The sequence below is a fragment of the Cervus elaphus genome, chromosome 5, assembly GCF_910594005.1.
Source record: "Cervus elaphus chromosome 5, mCerEla1.1, whole genome shotgun sequence".
NCBI lineage: Eukaryota > Metazoa > Chordata > Mammalia > Artiodactyla > Cervidae > Cervus > Cervus elaphus.
Genome location: NC_057819.1, coordinates 106,243,141 through 106,249,140, shown reverse-complemented (window position 1 = coordinate 106,249,140; position 6,000 = coordinate 106,243,141).

Sequence of the window (6,000 nt, the reverse complement as noted above, 5' to 3'; positions counted from 1 at the left end):
GTGGGGGTGGGGGGAGGCGGCGGGGAGGGAAATGAAGGACCTGCACTTTGGTTTTTTTTTATTTATTTATTAGCTGTGCTGGGTCTTCATTGCTGCTCGGGCTTAGCTGTGGTGGGTGGGAGCTACTCTAGTTGCGGGGCTACTCTCATTGCGGCAGTTTCTCTTATTGTGGAGCATGGGCTCTAGGGCACACGGACTTCAGTAGTTGAGGTCCTTGGGGTTAGTTGCCCAAGGCATGTGGGATCCTCTCAGACCAGGGATAGAACCCGTGTCCCCTGCATTGGCAGGTAGGTTCTTAACCATTGGACCACCAGGGTAGTCCCAGCACTTGGTTTTCCTAAAGTGGTGGGCAACGGACAGAAATACAGTGTTCAAATAGCTAATTCAGGCAAACTGGAGGGAGAAATCAGCCCCTTTCCTGTGTTGACAGAAAGAAGGGCTGAAAAAACTGAAAAGTAGCAAAAATGAAGAGTGTTCTAGGAGAGGAGAAGGTTACATCCCTGGAGGGCTTCCTTTATGGCTCAGATAGTAAAGACTCTGCCCGAAATGCAGGAGACCTGGGTTCGATCTCTGGGTGGGATCCCTTGGAGAAGGAAATGGCAATCCACTCCAGTGTTCTTGCCTAAAGAATTCCATGGACAGAGGAGTGTGGCAGGCTACAACCCATGGGGTCTCAAAGAGTTGGACAGGACTAAGTGACTACACTACATCCTGGGCAGGCCCTATTCATCTTGTTTGGGTGGTTCTCATTTTAGAAAAGGCACAGGCTTTTATTGGCTGGCTTCCCTTGTGGCTCAGTCAGTAAAGAATCTGCCTGTAGTGCAGGAAACCTGGGTTTGATCCCTGGGTTGGGAAGATCTTCTGGAGAAGGAAATGGCAACCCACTCCAGTACTCTTGCGGGGAAAATCTCATGGACAGAAGAGCCTGGTGGGCTGCAGTCCATGGAGTGGCAAAGAGTCGGGCATGACTGGGCGACTAACACTTACTTACTTGTGTATATCCAGAAGGTTCCTGGTGGATCCATCTCAAAAAGATGAGATTCTAATGAACGTGCCCTTCTCCTTGATTTTGGGGATCATTGGGAAAGTCTTGGAGTCATGAAAACCCCATCACTGCTAACTCTTAGCAGGCAGGAGGACAGTCCACAGAGGCCTTGGATTAAGGGGTGAAGCTTGGATGCCGGCGTGGGGTGGGGTGGGGGGTGGGGAGGTGTGCTGTTAGCCAAGCGAGGGTCAGGACCTACTAAGTTCGCTGCCTGCAGGGTGGGGACCAACAGCCAGGCCTGGCCTTTGCTGGGAAAGACCAGGTAACCGGGAAAGGAGAAAAGTGAGTGCTTCTTGAGTGAAGACACCCCGGGGCAGGTTTTCGGTGTGTGTTGGGGGTGGGGGGCAGTTCTCTTAAGGCCCTCATTCCTCTTGGGTCAGTAAGTGGAAGGCCATCTTCCAGACGAAGGCTGCACCCAAAGGGGCCCTCGCGATGGGGCCCCTGCGATGTTCCCGTCCCGGTTTGTCGTGCCCTCCCCACCCCGCGCCCTAGCCGCCGGAGGTTTCTCACGGGGCCGCCAAGTCCAACGAGCTGCAAACTGCTGGCACCTGGGGAGGGCAAGCCCAGGAGAAAATGCTTTGACTCGGCGCGGGGCGAGGAAATGCCGACTCCAGGCCTCCTCTCTTCCAGTACTTTTCCCACGCGCCCCCTCGAAGGCCGCCCCTCCACCGAGCCCCGGGTCTCATGGAACTGCGAGGGTTACCCCCCACCCCGCCCCGGTCGGCCGCGGCGGGGGCTGGGGGGGGGCGGAGGTGGAGCCCCCTCCTCACCCGACCCCCTGCCCCGCCCCGCCTCCCACGCGCTCCCTGGGCCAACGAAGGCTCCTGAGCTCAGGCCCCTCTGGCGCCAGCATGCTCACCCCTGCCCCCTCTGCCACCCAGACCCCTGCGGCCCCCCGCTGGAGCGAACGCCTGCAGGCCCAGCGAGGACCTTCTCCGCCTGACGTGGGGCGGAGATAGCGGCGCTGGCGGCGCTCGCTGGCCCCGTGGTGAGTGCGCGGCCCGCCCCCACCCCCGCGGTTCCCCTCTCCGCGGTCAAACCGTGTCCCCCGCTGTCCCTCATTCCGCGGTCACACGTGGTCCTTCATCCCATGGTCCCTCCCCCGCGCCCCCCACCCCATGTCCTCCCGGGCCCCGTTGTCCCGCCCGGACAGGGTCCGGCTCCGTCTGGGCGCGGGGGCCGGTGTAACGCGCTGCCTCCGCCCCTCGCCTACCAGTTCCCCAGGCGGCTGCTCCTGTTTCTCATCAGCACAGTGAGCGCAGTGTTAAGCGGACACCTGGGCAAGGCCGAGCTGTCTCGGTAGGTTTTCACATTCCTTTCGTTAGGACTGAGGAGAAAGAAAAACCTGTCATTTAAATTGTCTTGTCTGGCACTTGCACCTTTATGGGGTCAGAGCTTTCCCTGAGGGTTATCATCAGATTTGGAAAGCGATCCTATGGACTACTTAGGAAAGGCGTTTTCCTTACTCTCAAACCAGCTCCAGGAGACCCACCTCTAATTATGCAAGAAATTTGTAGCCTTGAGACAACTCTGCAGATAAAACAGGAAGAACCGCATTTCCCCCTTTATTATGAAGTTAAACTAGGTAACTTATCTACATCTAGGCTGGCTGCCATTAGTTAGAATTAGTTCATTCAGCTCAGCTCAGTTCGGTCGCTCAGTTGTGTGAGACTCTTGGCAACCCCATGAACCACAGCATGCCAGGCCCCCCTGTCCATCACCAACTCCCAGAGTTTACCCAAACTCATGTCCATTGAGTTGGTGATGCCATCCAACCAATCTCATCCTCTTGTCGTCCCTTGTATGTCTTTGGAGAAATGTTTGTTTAGGTCTTCTGCCCATTTATTGATTGGGTTGTTTTTCTGGTATTGAGCTGCATGAGCTTGTATATTTTGGAGATTAATCCTTTGTCAGTTGTTTCATTAGCAATTATTTTCTCCCACTCTGAGGATTGTTTTTAATTTTTTATTGAAGGATAATTGCTTTACCGAATTTTGCTGTTTTCTGTCAAACCTCAACATGAATCAGCCATAGGCATTACACATCTCCCCTCCCTTTTGAACCTCCCTCCTCTGAGGGTTGTTTTTTTTAAATTTTGTTTATAATAGTCTCCTTTGCTGTGCAGAAGCTTTTAATTAGGTCCCACTTGTTTTTATTTCCATTTCTCTAGGAGGTGGGTCAAAGAGGATCTTGCTGCAATTTATGTCAGAGTGTTCTGCCTATGTTTTCCTCTAAGAGTTTTACAGTTCCTGGCTTTACTTTAGGTCTTTAATCCATTCTAAGTTTATCTGCGTGTATGGTGTTAGGAAGTGTTCTAATTCCATTCTTTTACAGCCTTTCTTGATGCTGATCTTAGGAAGTTTCTCTTGTAGACTCACACCGCGCACACGCTGTGATGGAAGCCTGTGCCCCAGACAAGCACAACAGGCTCCAAGAGATACAGCAGCAGTCCTGTGCATCTTCTCTCACACAGGCTGCTGGGAGGGAAACTCAGATGTCAGGACTGGGTTGACTTGAAGCAAAGCCATCTGTCTCTGACCAGTAACTTGACTTGGATCTAGTAACCAGGCTTGAAGCTGTAGAGGAAGAGTAACACAAAGGTGCATCTGTTTACCCCCCAAAGGCTCACATGTGACTTTTTATTCAATATGAGACTCTTTGAGAGATTGACATGCTTCATCTTTCTCTCTTCCTGGAAGGCAGAGGTGTCTCAGAGATTTTGCCCCGACGCTGTGAACCTGGGCTCCCCACCCCCTACCCCCCTGCATTGGGAGTGTGGAGGCTTAGCCACTGGACCACCAGGGAAGTCTTGAAGTGTGAACTTTAAAATGGTTATGATGTTAAAACAATACACCATATAGTCATGACTGGAGTAAGAAGTGGAGAAATGGCTAACATGGTGAATTTCACATGATACTTTGCCCCCAATAAATACAAATGAGAAGTAGTAGAGCTGGAATATGTGAAAGATGGAAACCTGTTTTACATGTACTAGGAATTCCACAGGGAGAGGCTCTACTGGTGGGGATGCAGAATTCAGACACTGATGAGAGAGACCAGAAGAGGACTGAAGTGATAATAATGATATTATATTCAGCAGTAACATTGTATTGGAGATTCTAACCTGTGCAATTAGGCAAGAAAAGGAAAATGCATTGATTTATAAACTGAATGGCTGGCATGGCTTTCCTGTCCTGTTGTTTGTGGATTTTTCTCCAGCGGACCTCTCCACTACATAGGAAGGTTCAGCGGGCAGCTCAGTACAGAGGTGGGCTTGGTCCCATGACGTCTTTACTTTAGGGTTTATGTGTGGAGGGCAGAGAGCAGCAGCCCTGCCCTCCCCCACCAGCTCACCCCACCTCCCATCCCCCAGGATGAGAAGGACTTAGCTCTGCTCACACCACCAGGGAGCTCTGGCACTTTGCTTTTCTGCTCGCCCAGTCTCTGTGCAGTGACCTCAAGGGAGGGGTGGTCAGTAGTGGGGTCTGGCTGAGCTGCCTGTGACCCAGAAGTGAGTCTCCAGCACTGCTTACCACTGCCTCCTGGGGCTCCCCTGGGAAGAACTGGTGGGACCTGGCCTTCTTTTCTGTGGTCCTTCCCTCTTGCTGAAGCTCAGCTGCTCATTTATGTTCAGTGTTGTTAATGGATTTTGTTTCTGTTAAGCACCTTTACTGACATTTCTGCAGCATTTTGGGAAGGAAGGGGGATAAGCATGTGAGCTGGCCATTCATCATGAGCTGAAGCCAATACATATACTTTGGACCCACAAGTCTTGTAAATTTTTATATAGTCAGGTCCATTGTTTCTCAGATTCTTAACGATTTTTAATACGTAGGTTTTTATCAACTTCACTTAAGTTGGCTCTCCAACAGCAACAAATTAGACAGTTCTTTGGAGGATGCTGCTTCTAGTAGGAACAAGAAGTTAAAGCTGACGTGTAAATATTACAAGCAGACATGAGATTCAGTTTGGTTCAGTCTCTCAGTCGTGTCCGACTCTTTGCAACCCCATGGACTGCAACATGCCAGGCCTCCCTGTCCATCACCAACTCCCTGATTTTATTCAGACTCATGTCCATTGAGTCGGTGATGCCATCCAACCATCTCATCCTCTGTCGTCCCCTTCTCCTCCACCTTCAATCTTTCCCAGCACCAGGGTCTTTTCCAATGAGTCAGTTCTTTGCATCAGATGGCCAAAGTATTGGAGCTTCAGCACCAGTCCTTCCAATGAATAATCAGGACTGATTTCCTTTAGGATTGACTGGTTGGATCTCCTTGCTGTCCAAGGGACTCTCAAAAGTATTCTCCAACATCACAGTTCAAAAGCAACAATTCTTTGGCGCTCAACTTTCTTTTATAGTCCAACTCTCAAATCCATACATGGCTATTGGAAAAATCATAGCTTTGACTAAATGGACCTTTGTTGAAAAAGTAGTGTCTCTGTTTTTTAATAAGTTGTCTAGGTTGGTCATAGCTTTTCTTCCAAGGAATGTCTTTTAATTTCATGGCTGCAGTCACCATCTGTAGGGATTTTGGAGCCTCCTAAAATAAAGTCTGCCACTGTTTCCCCATGAAGTGATGGGACCAGATGCCATGATCTTAGTTTTCTGAATGTTGAGTTTTAAGCCTACTTTTCACTCTCCTCTTTCACTTTCATCAAGAGGCTCTCTAGTTCTTTTTCATTTTCTGCCATAAGGGTAGTGTCATCTGCATATCTGAGGTTATTGATATTTCTCCGGGCAATCTTGATTCCAGCTTGTGCTTCATCCAGTCCAGTGTTTCTCATGATGTACTCTGCATATAAGTTAAATAAGCAGGGTGACAATATACACCCTGACGTACTCCTTTCCTGATCTGGAACCAGTCTGTTCTTCCATGTCCAGTTCTAACTGTTACTTCTTGACCTCCATACAGGTTTCTCAGGAGGCAGGTCAAGTGGTCTGGTATTCCCATCTC